Source organism: Dermacentor albipictus, chromosome 6, assembly GCF_038994185.2.
Source record: "Dermacentor albipictus isolate Rhodes 1998 colony chromosome 6, USDA_Dalb.pri_finalv2, whole genome shotgun sequence".
Classification (NCBI taxonomy): Eukaryota; Metazoa; Arthropoda; class Arachnida; order Ixodida; family Ixodidae; genus Dermacentor; species Dermacentor albipictus.
Genome location: NC_091826.1, coordinates 31,867,774 through 31,880,116, shown reverse-complemented (window position 1 = coordinate 31,880,116; position 12,343 = coordinate 31,867,774). Strand labels below are relative to the sequence as shown.

Sequence of the window (12,343 nt, the reverse complement as noted above, 5' to 3'; positions counted from 1 at the left end):
ACGAACGAACGAACGAACGAACGAACGAACGAGCGAAATCCTAAATAAGGCAACACTAGTTCTGGCTCCCGCAGTACGCGCAAGGTCCATGAACATACAGCCCAGTACGCTGCATAATTAATGAGCACAGTTTTTTAAGCGACGATTGCGCGTCTTCGCCGAAAAGCAACGGAATATTACGTTCTGTAGCAAAGTCTATACGCCGCCTCTAGGGCGCTATCACAAAAGCTACGACAATGAAATTACTGACCACTGTACAGCCTATTCACTAAAACATACAGGCACATTTGGCGCAAAGTAAATCTTCGCAAGTTCTCTGCTTCGCCATTCTGCCCCGCATATTTCTACAGCTTAGTACAGCACAACAACCGAGCGCAATATTTCAGCGAAGACATACAGCCCGATTCGCTCAAACGTCACTCTAATATTCGCTTCAACTCCGGCTCTCACTCAAACACTGCACGCTTATTGAAATGTTGCTCTAAGCCCACAACCTCGCGTTGGGGAACAATTTGCTCAGCCTTCGGCCATGTTTCTTCACGGCAGAAAATCGTATCGTTTCTCTGACAAACGAATCCATGGGTTACGCGGAGACGAGTATTCTTTTTCGGTGCCGCACCTTGAAGCCGTGCACACACCCAAGTGAAAACCGCGTAATGAATAATAGGGTTCGGAAGGCGCAGATATATAATAACCCGCACCGAAAGTATCCATTGCTGTGGCTGCTCTTCTTTTTTTTTTTTACACGTCCGCCATCTGGCAGAAAAGTCGATGCTGTCAAAGCGGAACTTATCGCTTTGGCTCCCGTGAAAGGTGCAAACGGTGGTGGGTCTGTTCGCCTTTGAAAGACACGTACAAAAGCAAGTAGGAAGGTATAGGAAGCGAACAGATTTATATCGTGAGGCAGAAGCGCAATCGGGGACGTGCGGTGAAAGCATTTTACAGGAGACGTCGTCATTCCGTTCTGTGCAGAAAGTGCACCCCCCCCCCCCCCTTCCCGTGTCGACTATAACAAGTCCCATCACTTGGATGCCTCCGTTTTTCTAAAGCATCCGTTTTGTAAGGATGTTCGACACGTGCGTACTAAAGAATTAGATATTACGGTTTTATTTTGCGTACGAAATCCTCAGGCGTGCAAGGCGTACGAGATCCCTGCTTGGGAGACAGAAACGCAATGGGATAAGGCCGGGAGGTCAACAGAAAGAGAAGCTTCCGGTTTGCTAACTTATACTGGGAGAACGGCAAGAGGAAAACGAAAGTGGGAAATAATAGTCGAGAAAGAAAGCAAACACACAACAAAAGATATAGGCGGTGAGAAACGCTTGTAGGTAAGTACCCTTGCCTATCTAACAGACCACTCGAACGTAGAAAGTTCAATAGTCCCTTCAGCGATTTCCCGTAGGAACGTCGTATACGCAAGCATTCCAGGATTCTCGGCTTCGAAAGCAGCCGGTGTTGTCGACACGGGGGAACATGGTCGCTAGCCGACTCAGTCAAACTACTTCTTCGGCAGCCACTGCGAATTCGCCACCGTGAATCTGCGGTCGCCAATAGATGACTGAATTTGTTGTTCCGAGTGCGCGGTTGTAGATATATCGATTTTACGTCGACGAGTCGAGCACCAGGCGTCCCGATGGCGCGACTTCGGCGAGGACGTGGTTGCATTCCTATAGGGCCATATTCAAATACCAATAAGGCCTTCCGTGTTCAATAAACGACATTCGGGGGAGAAACATAAACGCAACAATGGAACAGAAAGGTCTATCACAGCTTAGGTGGAGCCGTGGGACTTAAGATCTCATTAATCGATCGGTTACGGCTACCCAATTACAAACCGCAAATTTATGTCACAATAAAGACGGCAGCGTAATATTGCTTTCCAAAGTACTAATGCTAAAATCGAAACGACACAGAAAGCATAACATTGCATTACAAAAATCTGTCGATAAGACGGCTTTCCTTCTCCTCTGAAATGGGAACAGGCTTTTATTCCCTCCCACTCTTATTGATTGCTTCGTGAGGAGATATGGTAAGTACACAGGAAACAAAATGAAGCCTTGCTTTTGCCGTAGGCCAGTACTAAGCCGTACTTGGGATAGCGAATCACATTCTTTTTTAACTTTATTATTATAATTCTTTCAGTTCACGTAGAGTGACTTGTGTTCCTCGCACGCAACTTTTATTTCTCTCAACGAGAAATTGCTCAGAGTTGTTGAGAGACTTCCGTATAGTGATTACCGATTGCCCCAGTACAGAGGCACACCAATCCACTTTACAAACGCAGACCTCGAAACCTAATTGATTTAAACGATTATTTGCCACGTTCGACTGTGCACACTTTCCACATGATGCACTGCTATTACGTCCAGAAACTAGGTCGGGTTATTGTATTACACAGCCTGCCAAAATCCATTTATGCATACGAGTGTTCCCTGAAACAGCACATGCAATACGAACCTCACTATATAAAAAATGATAGCCGAAAGGTTTCATTCCCTTAATAAACACAAATAAATACTTGAGCCATGGATAATCTTACAAAAACAGCCACATATATTTTATTTATTTACTAACTCTAAAGAAAGTGCATAAAACCATATAATGCGATGATGTACCCAAACGTTACACGAAAGGCGAATTCGCCTATGCGGAAAACGGGAACAAAAATTTGCCGCACATTGTAAATAAGATTTTGCTACACCAGAACAATTTTATTCCAGGTTGCCTTTCGTGTTTGATTCAGCCTCGGAAGCACACGCTAAGGAAACACGCTGATAAAATAATTAAAATTCGCATGAGTGACAAATCCTGTTACTGCTTTAAACCTGTATTTACAACACATATTCGTTGAACCTGCGGTGACAGCGTGCTTTCACTAATGTGCATAATGCATGGAACCTTCATTGCGCGCTTATTGTCCTGAGAGATTAATTGAAAAATTGGCATGATTATACCACGCGGAAAACACATTATAATCTTCATCGGTTCGTTTGTTTACTGGCGCTCGCGTTTATCGTATTTGTCTTGCGGCGTCTTTCCTTACGAGTTCGCCACTTTGTCAACACGGATAAGCAAATAACCGATAATTAACTGTGCTTTCATGTGGAAGTAAATTCATTTGTTTCAGTGTGCTCGTTTGTCGCTTCTCCCTGTTATTGAGCTGCGCTTGTCTTTACGTAATATGATTCCCGTGTCATAAGCTGAACCTAAATGTAGACTGGTGTTGCTATGGTAACAGCTGTCAACAAACCGGGGAACGCAGCATTCCAGACGCGTGCAGTCGGCAACGAAAGTGTCCGGGACACAGGCTCTACCAAAAGTATGAATTTCTGCGGTGTTAAGACATGACGAAACTGATTTATTGCATCACTGTGTATGTCGCAATAATTACCACACCATTCACACTTCGAATGTGAGGATATATACCCTGGTTTCGCAAACATAAAAAAAAAATTTTATCTTGCAAATCCTGTGTTCTGTTGACTGTTGCGCCATAATTTAGCTTTTAAAAGAACGCCATAAAAGCTATAGATGCCTACTTTTATTTGAATATGTACTGGATGCACCCACGAATATTTTAAGTAATTTCTCAACAAAACGAAACAGGTTGGCATTCACTAATTAGTGAATAATTCATTCATTCATTCATTAGTTTCTTAGCTACACCATTAAATTTTTGGCGTGTAAGCCGAAGGTGGGTGCTGACGCCATCTTAAAAAATATTCCCGCAACAGGCCAATCGTGATATCGTAGAATTTTACCGCGGCTGCTCGATACTGTTGAATTCTTCATAAGAAAATATTGATCACGTGCTCAAGCGGAAGCAATCACCGAACCTGGAAAATTAAGACGTTCATTACCAATACAAAAAATGCTGAATGGATAGATGAAAACGCAGTGAGATACTTAACGCAGCAATGTTGCTGTTACTCCACGGGTCATGGAAAACCTTCGCATATGAAGGATTGCTAATGACCCGGATGTAATGCGTTCCATCATTTACAGCGTACTCGGCCTCAGTATCTTCTGGCCGATGTATAAAGTAGTTAGAGCCTAAAATACCTAAATATATATGACGAGAGGTTATACAAATCTTACTGTCATTGAGCGACAACTGAAACAGACAATAAAATAAAAAATAAAATAATACTTCCGTACACGTCAGAGGAGGCATTCTACCAGGGACCAATCAGAAACTCAATTTTTACAGATGTGTCTTCCGGGTAATTATGCCGTTCGGGACACTCGAGGGATATGCCGACCCTCATTGCCACGAATTATGGCAAGGCAGAGCGTTCCGACCGCCTTGAGAAAAAAAAAATTAAGCTTCGTGCCATTCCCGCGGCATGCATTGAGGAGCTTCGTCACTTGAGTTAGTCTGTTTTATGCCATTAGAACTTTGCGCGGTGGTACAAAAGTGTGGCTTGCTACAGGCGTTTTGCTGCGGTTTTCGTTAGGCCACGTACTAACTCATCTTCCGCCTATAGTTGTGATCCCTTACACTTTTCTCCAGCCAAGTTGCACGACGAAAGTTAAGCCGATTAAAGAAGGCAACTATGCTCGTAACGTAAAACTTGATTTAGAAACAGTTGACAGGTATTTAATAACCCAACTCCTTCTTTTTCCGTCGAGAAAAATAAAACTGTAGTCGTCTCAGTCAGAGAAGAAAGTGTATTGAGAATGACTTCTGTTGCTGTAGCCATTGTCATCATTGTTATCGTAGTTGTGTTCTGTCCTCTTCAAGCGATCAACATAACTAGTCCAGCGGCTAAGCCACAGACACGAAGGTCGCACGTTCACGAACGATTAACATCATAGCCGGCCAATCTCTCTCTCTCTCTCTCTCTCTATATATATATATATATATATACATATATATATATATATATATATATCATAAGAAGCCAACAAACATTGACACCAAGGACAACATTGGGGAAATTACTTGTGCTTAATAAATGAAATAAAGAAACGAAGAATTAATGGAAATTAAAGTGGATGAAAAAACAACTTGCCGCAGGTGGGAACCGAACCCACAACCTTCGCATTTCGCGTGCGATGCTCTACCAATTGAGCTACCGCGGCGCTGTTTTCCCATCCACTTTCTTGGGTATTTATGTGTTCTCGTGACGCCTGCGGCAAAAAGGACGTCCCACGTCCGCCACCAAGGTCTGTGTGTGGTGGCGCTGGCTAACACTCCCAGGGTTCTACTAGGACACATAAATACCCAAGAAAGTGGATGGGAAAACAGCGCCGCGGTAGCTCAATTGGTTGAGCATCGCACGCGAAATGCGAAGGTTCTGGGTTCGGTTCCCACCTGCGGCAAGTTGTTTTTTCATCCACTTTAATTTCCATTAATTCTTCGTTTCTTTATTTCATTTATTAAGCACAAGTAATTTCCCCAATGTTGTCCTTGGTGTCAATGTTTGTTGGCTTCTTATGATATGACTAATAAAATCGGGACCCTCGGTTAACCCCCTTTCTTCTCTTCTATATATATATGTATGTATCTATAAAGCTTACTGAAATTTGTATGGCTTGCCATTTTCAACAGCGCAGGCATGCCCACCGCTCATCAAAGACGCCAGTGGCGCGACGATCAAGGACACGGCTGGACCGTACGCCGAGGGAGAGGCCGTGCGACTCACCTGTGACATAGAAATGTGTAGGTACAACCTACAGATGTGCATGCTTCCTTAGTATGAAACCACCCATGTTCAAATTATTCACTGATGGAATGTGAAGTAAGGTTTTTGTTGCCTAGAACCTCGCAAAAAAAAACATGAATTATATCAGGTTGTAGTTAAATAAAAAGCCTGTTGAACAAACGAAACAGCCAATAGAGAGGCGACAGACTTACCACGAAGACTTTTGTTAAGACAGTGAGTAGATTCGTTGTTATTTGCGCTAGAACATAAATTTTAACTCGTTTTGTCTCAGCCCCACACAAATAGAAAGAGAGAGAGAGAAAGAAAAGAAAATAGGAATAAACATTTTTTTAAAATTAACAGAAGTGTCATAATATTGGATAGCTACCCTGGCCGTTTCACATATAATGGATGTTCTTTATAGTTCTAAGCTTATTGTGAACGAAACCTGCACGTACTATATCGCCAAGTGAAGATTAAAGAACAAATGCTATCTCATATTGAACGCACTTTACAGTTCCGAAAGTAAACAACCCATGAGCAGACATTGGTACACAACCCCACTAATAATTAAGAGGTTTATTAACCATTTCAACGCCCACATTCTCACCTTGTGATCGTTTATTTGTAAGCTGTGCTCTCATGAAGTTCCCATACACTGCTGCTGCCTTCCCGTCAACGCTGTTGCGGATTTGGCAGGCCTGTGCTTGTTTGTAACTTAACATACAATTATGGGTGAGCTGTAGTAATAATAACTAGGAAAACTAAAGCAATGATGTCCCCAGCAGTCTTGCACAGCCGATTGAATAACGTGTGGCCTCCAGTCTTAAAATAAGTTTCACGTTAAGCGGACATATACAGTTGGGACAAACTACAGATCTCGGTAAGCATGCAGCAGCTCATTGATCTGTGACCTTCAAAACAAGTGCTGGAATCCTTGAAAGCAGTCATGAAGTTCTGGAGCTGCAGTACTGTGTGCACGCAAATGAGGAGAAAACGGGTAGGGCACGCTTCAATCTTGCACTAAGGAACAGACACATAACCTTCCCTCGTGCTATCCTGTTCCCTATATGGTTAATTGACTGACCCATTTCTGGGACCTAGCATCCCAAGTGGACGCAACGCTCTACGAGAGATGATGTAGTTGAGGGTCTGCGCAATAGTTTTAGCCGCCTGGGCTTTGGTAACATGCCCACAAATTTATGTACACGTATCTTCTGCGTTTCGCCGCCATTTAAACGCGCCTGCCGTGGCCGCGTATCAAAGCCACGACTTTGTGCTGACATCACCTTAGCTACTGAGAGGCCAATGGAGCCTGTATTTCCTTTACACAATCTCGACCTTGATAAGGCCGTTTTCTCCCCCTCTTCAAATGATGTGCGTTGCTTTCGTCCAACGTAGACAGCGGAGCCCGATCACGACGTCACGTGATTTTTTTCCAGGCGACCACGACGTCACCCTGACGTGGTACCAGAACGGCACGCAGCTGAGGACGGCCCGCGGAACAGTGGCGACATCCGACGGTGGCTGGAAGAACCTAGTCACCGTGGGCCCCCTGAGTCGCCGCGATCTGCACTCGAACATCACCTGCGTCGCCGCGAGCAAGGTCTCGCTACCCGGATCGGCCACGGTGCTTCTCGATCTATACAGTGAGTAACGCGACATGATGCAACCTCATCAATCAGCCAGACTCCTGAGCGCTGTGTGTATCACTCTGTTCTAGTCTTGCGTCTCCGCTTATTAGGTGCGTCATACCTGTAAATATGTTTAGCGAACTCACCCACCTATTTGTTGACAAGGAGGATGGACTGAGAAAGTTAGTGTTGATTCACGTCGAACATTTAGCTCTAAAACCAGACGAAGAACGAAGGGAGAGAACACACCACGAGCGCCTATTATCGCCGAAGGTTTATTTCGGAACGGTAGGGACATAGGGAAAAAAGTGCGCATGCTCCTACATGCGGAGAAAAACTATAGAGCACAAAATTACACGACATAAACACCGAGAAAAGGTACGCCCTTCAAACAGGCCTCGATCACACATTCGAATGTGACATAAACGTGTGACGTGATGTATAGAAAATGACATATGAACAAGATGTACATGTGGAGATGTTGCACCCAGCGCTCTCTATAGCACCGCATGAGAAATAGCTTTCTTTCTTATACTTTGAAAAGCGATGATCGCCAGGGAGAGATATAGATAGAGAGAAAGAAAAAGAAATGACGAGTACTTTGACCAGACAGTATCTACTGCTAGCTATACCCTATAGTCGGGGGCAAGGAAACGGGATGACGAAGGATGACAAAAAGAAAATAAAAGAGAAGGAACAATTTAATAATATCTCTGTCAGATTCTGCAACACATAAAGCACCTCACGGTCTAGTACAATCTCACAAAATGGCATAAAGGTTACAAAGAGGAATAAGGTGCCTTAGAAAGGCTGGGCGACATTTCGAAAGGAGGACATATCTTCGTCAACGGCGGCCTCGTCATCCTCGGCATCTTAGTTTTAAAGGGTTAGTGCAGTGACGTCACGTGTGGTTGTTGTCGGTAGCACCACCGACAACAACCTACCCCCCCCCCCTTTCTTGAATGTAACAAAGTGATTTAGAACTGCACAGAGTGCTCTCTGTCACAGAGCCACAGTTGGCCGCACAATCTAACCTTTTTACGTGAGAGGCAACGCCACTAAACCAATCGCAGCGAGATCCGTCTATGCGTCAGCGTCGAGAAATCTTTATTTCCGAGTTAATATTAATGAAACTATCAAACAGGAAAAAACGCCCGTTCGGACGACCTTGCGCCTGCGACGACCTGTGAGGTCACCTTCTCATGGTTTTAAAGGACCTGCTGTAGTATATCATTTACTATTCATAGTGTGTATTCTCTCGCAGATGCATACCACCTATTATGGACATGCACGGGTTTACAATCGGAACGCTCGCGTCTCCTACTGCAAGCCGGCCTCCGCTACAGTGTGACTACCAGCTATGACCACTGGATACATGACAACAGATTCCACAAAACACTGCTTCAATTCATACACAACACAGGCCTCACAGCACACACATAATACACATATACGCTCCAAGAATTATGCCTTAAGGGCAAGCCTTTATCACAATAAAAAAAAATAGTATATCATTTCTTCAATTGCCATGGTGAGCGCAGAGCGACCAGTTTGTGCTTCTCGCTGATATTTGCGCGAGTAAGAGATACGTAGTATACTGTCTCGGGACTTTGGCAATTGTCAAAGAAAAAAAAAACAACGCGTTAGAAGCTGTCGTAAAGTGTCGGCGCTGAAAGACCCCGTCCCTTAAATCTCCGCGCATTACACACTTCGAACCCGTCGAACCACCTCGCAAATAGCGTCCTACAGTTGGAGGCATCCTCGCAACGTCACCCTTTCCTTAGAACATCGCGTGTTCCAGTCACGTTCGCGGTTCACCCTTTGTGGGACGAAGTTGTGGAGAAGCGGGACCCGATCGAACGGCAGTGACAAACCCCGAAATTACATCGGTGCTGCTGCGGTTCCCAAATTTTCTAGCGGTCGCCACGCTACCTCGGAGCGTGAGTCGGTTTCCTGTAGCACAGATTCGCCTTTCTTGCGACTTGGCGTTGGGGACCGCGATTCACACTATGCCCTGCCTTGACGCATGGAAACGAGCCCAGTACCTTATGCATGTATCCATCAACGAAACGCAAGTGTACATAAAAAGAAAATACATTTGAACACGCACCTGGGAGTGGTTTAGCTGCCACAATATACGTCCGGCACCCGTGGTTGGATATTCACAGGCGTGTCCTGCTCCGCAAAGCTTATTCTTCGTGGTTTCTTCGTGCGCGATGCGTGAAACGTGGAGAACGGCCGTCCGTGGGGATACGGCGTCGCTGATGGCGTCGGGAAACGCAAATATTTGACGAGGGTGCTAAGCGTACGTGAGGGAGCTGTTGTGGCACCGGCGGGGCAGTTAGGATAAGAGCGACACAGACTTGCCGAGAACATTAATAATTGTTGTTCGCGTCCGTAGCGCTTGACGTTGCATACGTATGGCCATAAGCAATTTCCGAGTGATCCGAGGCACGGTAATGCTCAGTTCTCGTCCGAGCATTTCCTTAGGCGAGCAGTTGCTGACGTCCTTGATACCCGTCGGTAGATCCGAACCTAGTACAAAGTTTTGCACCCCATCAAGATACTTAGTATCTATGTTTGTGCATACATTTAATAATGGGTCTTTGTTGGCTGTACCCGCCGTGGTTCTTCAGTGGCTATGGTGTCGGGCTGCTGAGCATGATGTCGCGGGACCGAATCCCGGCCACGGCGGCCGCATTCCGATGGGGGCGAAATGCGAAAACACCCGTGTACTTAGATTTAGATGCATGTTAAAGAACCCCAGGTGGTCGAAATTTCCAGAGTCTTCCACTACGGTGTGCCTTATAATCAGAAAGTGCTTTTGGCACGTAAAACCCCCTAATTCTTTTGGTTGGCTGCGCACCCTATTTAAACGAAGAGAGCATGGTCCATTGAGACACAATTTTTCATTGACGTTTGAGCCAGAGAACCTGCCTTTATCAAGAGTACGTCTCCATAAATACTGATCCTCCGACCGAAACGTCAAATAAATAAATAAATAAATAAATAAATAAATTAGCATATTTATGATAAAGTTACGTATACAAATGTTTGGAAACCCTTACTGGAATGAACAAAGACTTTAAGACTACTTGCCTTCTGAATCCCACTATGCCTCTGACTGTCATGGGAACGCTGAAGGTAGTAAAAAATACATTTTCGAGTAGAGTCAATAGGCTCTGCAACGAACCCCTCGACGACGAAATGACATGCACAACGAAGGTATAATTATGTCCCGGTTCTATCGTTGTTTTACCATACCATACCATGTAATGAGGAGGGAAGATAACCGATAGTCATTAACGGTTACGGACTGGATTCCCAGGGAAGGGAAGCGTAACAGGGGGCTACAGGAAGTTAGGTGGGCAGATGACATTAGGAAGTTTGGAGGGTCAACATGGTCACAATTAGTACATGACCGGGGTAGTTGGAGAAGTATGGGAGAGGCCTTTGCCCTGCAGTGGGCGTAACTAGGCTGATGATGATGATGATGATGATGATGATGATGATGATGATGATGATGATGATGGTGATGCCATACGCATGAAGTAAAAGTAGATTTTCAAGGGATGCCTCAGAAATAGCGTAAAATATTTAGCGGAGGAGAAACCCCACGCAGCGCCGCCACCCATCACAGCATGTAAACATTCACGTGCCTGTAGAGCTCTCGCGCGAGACCACGTGCGAGATTTCGTGCGTCTCAAGGAGCTTGTTGGCGTCAGGCGGTGATCCAGCCCATCCAAGTACGTAAACGAGCCAAATGAAGTCGATCTGTTAAAGTAATGAAGCGATTAAATGCATGTAGAGGTTGCAGTGAGGCTATTTACGCAGCGTTTGTTGTTCCGTTGCGCACTTCCATACGGAACGCAGTTGGTTGCCTGCATATGTGCAAAGATGGCTTAACGCCCATGGGCCCACTGGACACGTGTGTGCGGTCCAGCACTGAATCATGTGTCGAGCTATGGCGTAGCTTCCGTGAAACTGAGGTCTGCGGGAGACCTCAGGAAAGATAATGTCTTCGGTAAAAAGAAAGATAATACTCGTCAGCCTCAAGATCCAGGTTGACACTGCAGGGACACGCACGTCCAAATACCAAGCCTGCACACCAGCGCCAGAAGAAATTTCAGATTTCTTGGCTATGCTGTCCCCCCTCCCCTCCTTCACCTCCCCGTACTCCCCCCATCCTCTCCCCCGTGGTCGCCCCACTTTCGCACGCGATATTATTTTTTCGAGATGCGCATTGCCGAAACTGCCTGAGAGTTGCGTTATTTTAAATATTTACATTCCGTTATTAGAACACTACTATTTATAAGACAGGGCTAATTGTAGATTGCTGGAAGTGGCCTTCGTCCTGCAGAAGACTTATATAGGCTGATGATGACTGTTTGATGTAAAGAGAGAGGTAGAAAAGGAAAAGCAGAGATTAACTAAACTTTGGCCTTTCTTGCCCTATACTGTAAACCGATTTGCACACCTAAAGGTACTTTACTGTCCACAACTCACATGTTGGCCATGTTGGACACTTACACCTTTACCCCTACGGGCGTAAAGGTGTAAGTGATCTAATTATGCGCGTGCTCGGCTCTCAAGTCTGTCGCCTTCAAGTATTGTACAACAGCTCGCGTGGCTTGGTTGACGTGCTGTGAGAGCACGCTGCCGCGATCTCTGCTTCGTTAAAAGGCCAGTCGTCTAGTCTGCCCAAGGGACACTTGATTGTCTGGCGTTGTTCGTTGAAGCGAGACATGTGGCAGAGCCTCTTCACAATTGCACTGGACGAGCATGGATGAATGAGCCATTTCAACGCCATGGCTGCACTACTTCGTGAGCGCTGCGGTATCGGCTGCGAGAAGGAGAAACGTCTTTTTATGTACTGCACAGTAAAAAAAAAGCGTTTTTAAATTGGCAACCCAAAGCGACACGAACTTCTAATTTTAGCACTGCTACGGAAACCGCAAGAGGCATCATGCAGTCTCATTGCTCGGGACATGCATACGCTGATCGCGTGTGCATTAGTTAAAATATATACTGTGTCGTTATCTGTACTCCGTCTCGCTCACA

At 45.2% G+C, this 12,343-nt stretch overlaps 1 long non-coding RNA gene and 1 other non-coding gene across 2 annotated transcripts in view; both read right to left on the bottom strand.

Moving 5' to 3' along the window:
- The window catches only part of LOC139060930 (uncharacterized), a 41,241-nt gene that overhangs the window by 12,966 nt on the left and 15,932 nt on the right, over positions 1–12,343 (bottom strand). The gene's annotated exons all lie outside the window — the stretch shown is intronic.
- Positions 5,013–5,085, bottom strand: TRNAS-CGA (transfer RNA serine (anticodon CGA)). Its single transcript has one exon. It is a non-coding gene; the product is annotated as a tRNA-Ser (tRNA).